This window comes from Cervus elaphus, chromosome X, assembly GCF_910594005.1.
Source record: "Cervus elaphus chromosome X, mCerEla1.1, whole genome shotgun sequence".
Taxonomy (NCBI): domain Eukaryota; kingdom Metazoa; phylum Chordata; class Mammalia; order Artiodactyla; family Cervidae; genus Cervus; species Cervus elaphus.
Window position 1 is genome coordinate 87,339,247 of NC_057848.1, and position 6,415 is coordinate 87,345,661.

The window sequence follows — 6,415 nt, forward strand, 5'->3', positions numbered from 1 at the left end:
CACACCCAGGGAGAGTGTGCATGTCAAGCTCCTGGCTGCCTGAGCTACTTGGCCGGGGAAGGCACAAAACGCAGGTACAACCGAGTCCATGTTTTGTGGAATACCCGAAAACTGGAACTGCATGCAACACAGGGCGCACTCCATATAGAGCAGCCGGGAGCCTGAGCAGTGTACACAGGGAAAGCACACACCCGTGAGTGGGGGCAAACCAAGTGTGGCCGGAACACTGCGAGTGCACTGCGAGTGCTCCCCACACACGCTAGTGACATTTGTCTGCAGCACCCCTCCCTCCCCGCAGCACGACTGAACAAACGAACCTAAACAAGAGACCACCTCCGCCCGCCTGTGTCAGGGGGGAAATTAGACACTGAAGAGACCAGCAAACAGAAGCCAAATAAACAAAGGGAACCGCTTCAGAAGTGACCGGTGAAACAGATTAAAATACCTGTAGGTAACACCGACTACACCTGAAGGGGCCTATAGATATCGAGAAGTGTAAGCTGGAACGAGGAGCTATCTGAAACTGAACCGAACCCACACCGAACCGCAACACCTCCAGAGAAATTCCTACATATATTTTTACTTTTTTTCTTTAATTAAAAATTTTTTTTTCTTTTTTTATTTTTTTCTCTCTTATTTTCTTTTAAAATTCCCTATTACTCCTCCATTACTCCTTAACTTTCATTTTCATTTTCATATATTTTTACTATTTTTTTTAATTAGAAAATTTTTTTTTCTTTTTTTATTTCTTTTCTTATTTTCTTTTAAAGTCCCCTATTACTCCTCTATTACTCCTTAATTTTCATTTTCATTTCACAATAACCTTGCAAAAAAAAAAGAAGAGGCCATATTTTTAAACCAAACTTCATATATATTTCTAAAATTTTTTGATTTTGTTTTTAATATTGTATTTTTAAGAGTCTAACCTCTACTCTAGATGGTTAATCTTTGTTTTTCAGTATTTGATATCAGTTTTGGACATTTAAGAATCCAATATTCAGTACCCAATTTTACTCAGGAGTGTGTTGACTACTCGCTCCCACTTTTGACTTTCTGTTTTCTCCCTCACATCACCTCTATTTCCTCCCTCCCCCTTCTCTTCCCAATCCAATTCTGTGAATCTCTGTGGGTGTCGGGGCTACAGAGAACACTTTGGGAACAGAGAACTACATAGATCTGTCTCGCTCCACTTGAGCCCCCCTTTACCTCCTCCTGCTCATCTCTATCTCCCTCCTCCCTCTCCTCTTCTTCATGTAACTCTGTGAACCTCTCTGGATGTCCCTCACAGTGGAGAATCTTCACCATTAACCTAGAAGTTTTATTATCAGTGCTGTATAGTTGGAGAAGGCTTGAGACTACTGGAAGAATAAGACTGAAATCCAGAGGCAGGAGACTTAAGCCCAAAACCTGAGAACACCAGAAAACTCCTGACTACAGGGAACATTAAGTAATAAGAGGCCATCCAAAAGCCTCCATACCTACACTGAAACCAACTACCACCCAAGAGCCAATAAGTTCCAGAGCAAGACTTACCACGCAAATTCTCCAGCAACGCAGGAACATAGCTCTGAGCGTCAACATACAGGCTGCCCAAAGTCACACCTAAACATAGACCCATCTCAAAACTCACTACTTGACACTCCATTGCACTCCAGAGAGAAGAAATCCAGTTCCACACACCAGAACACCGATGCAAGCTTCCCTAACCAGGAAACCTTGACAAGCCAATCATCCAACCCCACCCACTGAGTGAAACCTCCACAATAAAAAGAAACCACAGACCTCCAGAATACAGAAAGCCCAATCCAGACACAGCAATCTAAACAAGATGAAAAGGCAGAGAAATACCCAACAGGTAAAGGAACATGAAAAATGCCCACCAAGCCAAATAAAAGACGAGGAGATAGGGAATCTACCTGAAAAAGAATTTAGAATAATGATAATAAAAATGATCCAAAATTTTGAAAACAAATTGGAGTTACAGATAAATAGCCTGGAGACAAGGATCAAGAAGATGCAAGAAATGTTTAACAGAACCTAGAAGAAATAAAAAGGAGTCAATTAAAAAGGAATAATGCAATAAATGAGATCAAAAACAGTCTGGAGGGAACCAACGGTAGAATAACAGAGACAGAAGATAGGATAAGTGAGGTAGAAGATAAAATGGTGGAAATAAATGAAGCAGAGAGGAAAAAAGAAATAAGAATAAAAAAAAATGAGGACAACCTCAGGGACCTCTGGGGCAATGTGAAACACCCCAACTTTCGAATCATAGGAGTCCCAGAAGAAGAAGACAAAAAGAAAGGCAAGAAAATACTCGAGGAGATAATAGCTGAAACCTTCCCTAAAATGGGGAAGGGAATAGTTACACAGGTCCAAGAAACCCAGAGAGTCCCAAACAGGATGAACCCAAGGCAAAACACCCCAAGACACATATTAATCAAGTTAACAAAGATCAAACACAAAGAACAAATATTAAAAGCAGCAAGGGAGAAACAAATAACACAAAGGGATTCCCATAATGATAACAGCTAATCTATCAATAGAAACCCTTCAGGCCAGAAGGGAATGGCAGGACATACTTAAAGTAATGAAGGAGAATAACCTACAACCTAGATTACTGTACCCCGCAAGGATCTCATTCAGATATGAAGGAGAATTCAAAAGCTTTACAGGCAAGCAAAAGCTGAGAGAATTCAGCACCACCAAACCAGCTCTTCAATAAATGCTAAATGATCTTCTCTAGACAGGAAACACAGAAAGGTTGTATAAACATGAACCCAAAACAACAAAGTAAATGGCAACGAGACCATACCTATCTATAATTACCTTAAATGTAAATGGGTTGAATGCCCCAACCAAAAGACAAAGACTGGCTGAATGGATAAAAAAACAAGACCCCTATATATGCTGTCTACAAGAGACCCACCTCAAAACAAGGGACACATACAGACTGAAAGTGAAGGGCTGTAAAAAAATATTTCATGCAAACCGAGACCAAAAGAAAGCAGGACTATTCTGGAGAAGGTTCCGTGTGCACTTGAGAAAAAGGTGAAGTTGCTTGTTTTGGGGTGAAATGTCCTATAGATATCAATTAGGTCTAGCTGGAAGCAACCTAGATGCCCATCAGCAGATGAATGGATAAGGAAGCTGTGGTGCATATACACCATGGAATTTTACTCAGCCGTCAAAAGGAATTCATTTGAACCAGTCCTAATGAGATGGATGAAGCTGGAGCCCCTTATACAGAGTGAAGTAAGCCAGAAAGATAAAGAACATTACAGCATACTAACACATATATATGGAATTTAGAAAGATGGTAACGATAACCCTATATGCAAAACAGAAAAAGAGACACAGAAATACAGAACAGACTTTTGAACTCTGTGGGAGAAGGTGAGGGTGGGATGTTTCAAAAGAACAGCATGTATACTATCTATGGTGAAACAGATCACCAGCCCAGGTGGGATGCATGAGACAAGTGCTCCGGCCTGGTGCACTGGGAAGACCCAGAGGAATCGGGTGGAGAGGGAGGCGGGAGGGGGGATCGGGATGGGGAATAAGTGTAAATCTATGGCTGATTCATATCAATGTATGACAAAACCCACTGAAATGTTGTGAAGTAATTAGCCTCCAACTAATAAAAAAATTAAAAAAAAAAAAAAAAAAGAAAGCAGGAGTTGCAATACTCATATCAGATAAAATAGACTTTAAAATAAAGACTGTGAAAAGAGACAAAGAAGGACACTAAATGATGATCAAAAGATCAATCCAAGAGGAAGATATAACAATTATAAATATATATGCACTCATCATAGGAGCACCGCAATATGTAAGGCAAACGCTAACGAGTATGAAAGAGGAAATTAATAGTAGCACAATAATAGTGGGAGACTTTAATACCCCACTCACAATTATGGATAGATCAACTAAACAGAAAATTAACAAGGAAACACAAACTTTAAATGACACAATGGACCAGCTAGACCTAATTGATATCTATAGGACATTTCACCACAAAACAATCAATTTCATGCAAATCAAAACCACAATGAGGTACCATTACACACCAGTCAGGATGGCTGCTATCCAAAAGTCTACAAGCAATAAATGCTGGAGAGGCTGTGGAGAAAAGGGAACCCTCTTACACTGTTGGTGGGAATGCAAACTAGTACAGCCACTATGGAGAACAGTGTGGAGATTTCTTAAGAAACTGGAAATAGAACTGCCATATGACCCAGCAATCGCACTGCTGGGCATACACACTGAGGAAACCAGATCTGAAAGAGACACGTGCACCCCAATGTTCATCGCAGCACTGTTTATAATAGCCAGGACATGGAAGCAACCTAGATGCCCATCAGCAAACGAATGGATAAGGAAGCTGTGGTACATATACACCATGGAATATTACTCAGCCATTAAAAAGAATTCATTTGAATCAGTCCTAATGAGATGGATGAAACTGGAGCCCATTATACAGAGTGAAGTAAGCCAGAAAGATAAAGAACATTACAGCATACTAACACATATATATGGAATTTAGAAAGATGGTAACAATAACCCTATATGCAAAACATAAAAAGAGACACAGAAATACAGAACAGACTTTTGAACTCTGTGGGAGAAGGTGAGGGTGGGATGTTTCAAAAGAACAGCATGTATACTATCTATGGTGAAACAGATCACCAGCCCAGGTGGGATGCATGAGACAAGTGCTCGGGCCTGGTGCACTGGGAAGACCCAGAGGAATCGGGTGGAGAGGGAGGTGGGAGGGAGGATCGGGATGGGGAATACGTGTAAATCTATGGCTGATTCATATCAATGTATGACAAAACCCACTGAAATGTTGTGAAGTAATTAGCCTCCAACTAATAAAAAAAATTAAAAAATTTAAAAAAAAATCAATTTCACGTTTTTCTCAAGTGCACACGGAACCTTCTCCAGAATAGATCACATCCTGGGCCATAAACCTAGCCTTGGTAAATTCAAAAAAATTGAAATCATTCCAGTCATCTTTCTGACCACAGTGAAGTAAGATTAGATCTCAATTACAGGAAAATAAATGTTAAAAATTCAAACATATGGGGGCTAAATAACACGCTTCTGAACAACGAACAAATCATAGAAGAAATCAAAAAGGAAATCAAAATATGCGTAGAAACGAATGAAAATGAAAACACAACAACCCAGAACCTATGGGACACTGTAAAAGCAGTGCTAAGGGGAAGGTTCATAGCATTACAGGCTTACCTCAAGAAACAAGAAAAACGTCAAATAAATGACCTAACTCTACACCTAAAGCAACTAGAGAAGGAAGAAATGAAGAACCCCAGGGTTAGTAGAAGGAAAGAAATCTTAAAAATCAGGGCCAAAATAAATGCTAAAGAGACTGTAGCAAAAATCAACAAAGCTAAAAGCTGGCTTTTTGAAAAAATAAACAAAATTGACAAACCATTAGCAAGACTCATTAAGAAAAAAAGGGAGAAGAACCAAATTAACAAAATTAGAAGTGAAAATGGAGAGATCACAACAGACAACACTGAAATACAAAGAATCATAAAAGACTACTACCAGCAGCTCTATGCCAATAAAATGGACAACTTGGAAGAAATGGACAAATTCTTAGAAAAGTATAACTTTCCAAAACTGAACCAGAAAGAAATAGAATATCTTAACAGACCCATCACAAGCAAGGAAACCGAAGCTGTAATCAGAAATCTTCCAGCAAACAAAAGCCCAGGACCAGATGGCTTCATAGCTGAATTCTACCAAAAATTTAAGAAGCGCTAACACCTATCTTACTCAAACTCTTTCAGAAAATTGCAGAAGAAGGTAAACTTCCAAACTCATTCTATGAGGCCACCATCACCCTAATTCCAAAACCAGACAAAGATGCCACAAAAAAAGAAAACTACAGGACAATATCACTGATGAACATAGATGCAAAAATCCTGGACAAAATTCTAGCAAACAGAATCCAACAACATATTAAAAAGATCATACATCACGACAAAGTGGGCTTTATCCAAGGAATGCAAGGATTCTTTAATATCTGCAAATCAATCAATGTGATACACCACATTAACAAATTGAAAGATCAAAACAATATGATTATCTCAATAGATGCAGAGAAAGCCTTTGACAAAATTCAGCATCCATTTATGATTAAAACTCTCCAGAAAGCAGGAATAGAAGGAACATACCTCAACATAATAAAAGCTACATATGACAAACCCAGAGCAAGCATTACCCTCAATGGTGAAAAATTGAAAGCATTTCCCCTAAAATCAGGAACAAGACAAACGTGCCCACTCTCACCACTACTATTCAACATAGTTTTGGAAGTTTTGGCCACAGCAATCAGAGCAGAAAAAGAAGTAAAAGGAATCAAGATAGGAAAAGAAGAAGTGAA